The following is a 5,649-nucleotide window of genomic DNA, read 5'->3' on the forward strand; positions in this document are numbered from 1 at the left end:
GATAAGAAAAAGCAGGAGCACGGAAAAACACGCTGGTTGACTTGACAAGACAAGACGAACTGGCAACAGACAAACAGGGGACACCGGAAATAAATACCCAGGGACTAAAGGGGAAAACGGGTGACACCTGGAGGTGGGTGGAGGTAATCACAAAGACAGGTGAAACAGAACTTGAACTTGAACTAAATCAATGGATGATATAAAACATGACTGGTGTTTTATAAAGGTATATTCAGATGGATCTTATGTTTGTTTAACCATAAGCTCCACTCTATCGCAGTACTAGTCTGGCATTTCTCTATGGCTAGTGGAGAGGCAGACAGCCCCAGCTCACCTCCTCCAGGTCGATAAGTAAACGACAAGCAGAGTTTGAGGATTACGAGGGGATAGCGGAGGGGTCAGTAGCTGTGTTCTGGTTCTGATTAGCTCTCCTACCTGATTAAATGACCATTCTGGAGAAAAAAAAGGACAAATAAAATTGGATGAACGGAGGGAGGGAGGGAGGGGGAAAGAAGAGAGAGAGGCCATTTGTTTTCTCAGCTGGGTCTGGTTCTAGTGGACCTGGATCTCAAGCAGCCCTCTGGCCTGGGTTCACACATACACACACACAAGCACACACAGCTTTATGAAAATAGCTTTCGTCGAGGGGGTAGGCCCGAAAGAGTCAAAAGATTGGGTCTGCTCACTCAACCCCTCTCCCCCCTCTCTCTCACTCCTCCTCAACCCCTCTCCCCCCTCTCTCTCACTCCTCCTCAACCCCTCTCCCCCCTCTCTTTCACTCCTCTACTCCTCACTCCCCCTATCCTCCTCTCTCCCCTTCTCCTCCTCTCTCCCTTATTCTCTCTCTCTCCCACCTTCCCTCCTTCCCCTACTTCTCTCTCTCTCTCCCTCTCCCTCTCCTGCAGCCAGTAGGCCCCAGGGCTGGCCTTCTCCTCTCAGTCCTGTCTGGCCCTGTCAGGGTAACCTGATCGCGGCGGCTTCTGACACAATCCAGACCGCCCGTAGCCCCTGCCCAACACTTTCACCGCCAGAGCCAGACAGTTAAACAACCAGATTACTACCACATGTTCCAAGCCCAGCCACAACCCTCCACCCTCCACCCACAGCCTCTGGCCCAGGCCAAAGACCCCCAGAGCAGAACAGAGCATGCAGAGCAGAGCAGTGCGGGGCAGGGTTACAGAGCAGAGCAGTGCCGGGGCAGGGTTACAGAGCAGAGCAGTGCCGGGGCAGGGTTACAGAGCAGAGCAGTGCCGGGGCAGGGTTACAGAGCAGAGCAGTGCCGGGGCAGGGTTACAGAGCAGAGCAGTGCCGGGGCAGGGTTACAGAGCAGAGTGGTGCCGGGGCAGGGTTACAGAGCAGAGCGGTGCCGGGGCAGGGTTACAGAGCAGAGCAGTGCCGGGGCAGGGTTACAGAGCAGAGCAGTGCCAGGACAGGGTTACAGAGCAGAACAGTGCCAGGGCAGGGTTACAGAGCAGAGTAGTGCCGGGGCAGGGTTACAGAGCAGAGTAGTGCCGGGCAGGGGTTACAGAGCAGAGTGCTGCCGGGACAGGGTTACAGAGCAGAGCGGTGCCAGGACAGGGTTACAGAGCAGAGCAGTGCCGGGGCAGGGTTACAGAGCAGAGCAGTGCCGGGTTACAGAGCAGAGCAGTGCCGGGGCAGGGTTACAGAGCAGAGCGGTGCCGGGGCAGGGTTACAGAGCAGAGCGGTGCCAGGACAGGGTTACAGAGCAGAGTGGTGCCAGGACAGGGTTACAGAGCAGAGCAGTGCCGGGCAGGGTTACAGAGCAGAGCTGCTGCCAGGACAGGGTTACAGAGCAGAGCGGTGCCAGGACAGGGTTACAGAGCAGAGCGGTGCCAGGGCAGGGTTACAGAGCAGAGTGGTGCCAGGACAGGGTTACAGAGCAGAGTGGTGCCAGGACAGGGTTACAGAGCAGAACGGTGCCAGGACAGGGTTACAGAGCAGAGTGGTGCCTGGGCAGAGTTACAGAGCAGAGTGGTGCCGGGGCAGACTTTGCACTCTGTTTTCCACTTGATTTCTCTCCCTCTCTCTCTCTCTTTCTCTCTTTCCTTCTCTCTCTAAGCTGGCAGAGAAGAAAGGGAGCAGGCAGGGTTACAGAGCGAAATAACCCAGACCTCTCTCTCTCTTCTTTTCTCTCTCTCTCTTCTTCTCTCTCTCCTCAGCTAGAAGAGTGGGAGGGAGTGGGTTACAACACCTTGGCTCATCTGAGTGGGAAAAGGCCAAGGTTAGAGAGATACAGACATATATGGAGCTACATGACCCAGACCGCTCTCTCTCCCTTTGTTTCTCTCTCTCTCAGCTGGGAGAGGAAGGAGCAGGGAAAGGAGGAAGGGAAGGAAGGGGGAGGAGGACGGAGGTTAGGGCAGTGTAGATCAACAGCTGCCATCTAGTGTTTACCTTGGTCACGTTCAGTGGGAAGATTCTGTATTATTGCCAGCACCTGTAATCACTTAACCCATGGTTGATGCTTTATTCTAAGTGTGTTCATTTAGATTTCATGCTGTCTTGGTCATCTTGGTATGATCTTCTGACAATTACCTGTCAGCCTCTGACTCTACACCTGCTGAGTGTCTCCTCCCTCCATGCTTTTACACACACACACACACACACACACACACACACACACACACACACACACACACACACACACACACACACACACACACACACACACACACACACACACACACACACACATACATACACACATGGGTCAGTGCATCGGTTTATTCATTACACACACCAACCAAGACAATCCCTGTTGCAATTCCACTACTTAGTGCTCTGTGCTCTAGCATAATGAAACAGCTGGTAACACCACAGCACAGAGCATTACAACACATTGGGCCATTTACGGACAATAAGATGTGTTCCTATCATATATTATACATAATAGGAATATAATGGCCCATAATGAGTCTGGATGGGTGCCTCGTTCCGACAAGGTAATGGGGAGGGAGAGAGAGAGACGGGGGGAGATAGAGAGGAGGGGAAAGAGAGAGAGAAAAGGGGAAGAGAGAGAGAGGGGGAGAAAAGGGGGAAGAGATGGAGAGCGAAAGCGAGGGAGAGAGAGAGAACCCACTGACCAGATTATGGTCCTCTAATAGGACTGAAGCCTGGGGCTAAATTGAAATGTAAAACCAGGAGCAAAACCCAAATTCATCCCTTATCTGTGTGGCGGCTAGCTGCCCCTGTGTGCTGAGATTGGGGGCGTGGAGTTTACTGAACTATAATTTGTTTTGTTCCAGAGGCATGCCCAGACGAGCTCCCAATGAGGACTATGGCGACTCGTGTTTAGAATGTGATGCATGAGAATGAACTCAAAGCTCTTCAGACCAACGCTCAATGTATGAGGAAGAAAGGTCTCTCTGAAATGCTTTGAATTCGTGTTTAGAATGTGATGAATGACAATGAATCCAAAGCTTTCTCTGAATTACCGTGCAAATTCCATTAGGGACCCTATTTCTAAATCAAAGTCAGTGTCCAATAGATGGCATAAAAATATTGAAAGCCACAACAGAAAAATATGAAAATGTTCCGATCTACTGGCTTGTTAGTCAGTTCCTTCCATGTCCACCTGCTGAGGTTAGACATACTGTAGTGATAGGGACTTTGATGACCACATGTTCTACGGTTGTCACCAACACCGCAATCTAATGTTATGGCTCATGTTATGTGGTCACTAGCACCAGATGCCAGTCCAACACACACACACACACACACACACACACACACACACACAAACAGACCCACATCCACCTGCTCTTATCACGGTTTCCCTGGTGATCACTCCTCTTCCTCCCACTCTCTCCCCGTCTCCTCCTCCTTCTTTAACCCGCTCTCCTCCTATTGCCCACCTCTCCTCCCTGGCCCTGCCTGACCGTTCGTTATCCTAGTCAAGTCCTGCAGCTGAACAAGCTAGCTGTTCTCCATTGGGCCTTTGCTGTGCTCTCCTGCCTCATTTGCATATGCGTCAGTTAATTAGTGTGGGGGCGCAGGTGCGTGGTGATAATTATTATTAAACATGACAGTCACCTGTGACCGCGCTGCCCCCCTCTCTCTCTCCCTCCATTTTTACAGCCAAGATACACTAACGCCATGTGATGTCATATCCTGGCCATTATAAGGATCTTTGAAGCTATCATTGACACTGTTGTTTTCGTCTGACAGTTGCATTTATTTTACAGTATATTATTCTTAACAAGTCTACCACAGAGAGTAACGCCTGGTTAATTAATGCCAAGAGCAGACATCTCAGTCCAGCCTAAAAGGAAGACAGCGGATTAGGGTGAAGTCGCCCCTCTACACTGATCTTGGGTCAGTTCTGTATTTCCCTCCCTAATGGTTCAGGATAGAATTTGGGGAGAGCAAACTGATCCTAGCTCTGTACCTAGGAGCAACTTCCGGTTACAGTAACTGTATGTCTGTCTACCTATCAGGACTGTCAGACGGTCATAATAAGCAGCTTGGTATTGGTATTTATTAAGATCCCCATTAGCTGTTGGGAAAGCAGCAGCTACTCCTCCTGGGGTCCACACAGAACATGAAACATGACATAATACAGAACAAGTACAGGACAGCGCTATACACATTTAGAAATGGCACACGTAGCCTACACGGTCCAGTTGCTCTTGGCTTCACTATCAGATTCCGATCCGCAGGGTCGACCAGAAGCATCTTTCAGCACTGACAACTCCATTAAGGAAGTAGAAGAGAGGAGGGGGTGAGAGTCTGCTGGCTGCAATGTTAGCCCTGACTACTGGTTACTGGCAGTCACCCACACACCACACACACACACTGTACTGGTACCTGGCAGTCACCCACCACAGCAGTGAACCATGCTCCATTGGTTCACTGCCAAACATAGACTTAGGCTGCCCTCTGCTGGTCATAACCTCAAATGAACAGATGTCATTTATCAAGCAATCTCGGGAAACACAGAACTAAAATCTGTCCACGAGGGATTATTGAGATGGTAGCCTTTTATCAAATAAAAGTCAAGTCCTACAGTCTATAAAGGTTTGTTTCATAGGATGCTAAGTAAGGCAATGCAATCTAACAAACTATTACTATTTTCCACATGCTCAACATTTCAGGCCTAATTCCAGTAGCCTACTTAAAACATTGTCACTACACCCATAACAGACCACATGATGTGACAGTGATCCTTCGGTCCAACACATGCAGTAGCCTCCAGCATAAAGAAATAAAGAACACTTGTGTTTACTGCAACCATCACGAGTTAGCAGCATCTGGATATATCAAAACAACTGGATCATATTCATGGGACATTGACCAGTAGCCTACAACAGGTGTTCTCAACCAGGGGTACAGGACCCCTGGCGGTACTTGAGAAGACTCGAGACCATAGGCTTCGTGGTCAAATGCACATGAGGGGGTACCTGAGGGGTATTCTGGGGCAGAGCCTAATTAAATTGGTGGTACAGTAACCGAAAAAGGTTGGGAACCACTGGACTACAGATTACATCTCAACGTCATACGCAAGAAGATGCGCTCATTGCGCCGTTGTTGCCATTGCGTAGCATTAATGGCTGGACTGCTTTGCCTTTGGCTTGTTGGCTTGTGTTGTACATCAGCGCAGCGCCACCTCCAGGCGAAGGAAGAGAAGCG

This window comes from Salmo salar, chromosome ssa12 (genome assembly GCF_905237065.1).
Source record: "Salmo salar chromosome ssa12, Ssal_v3.1, whole genome shotgun sequence".
Taxonomy (NCBI): Eukaryota; Metazoa; Chordata; class Actinopteri; order Salmoniformes; family Salmonidae; genus Salmo; species Salmo salar.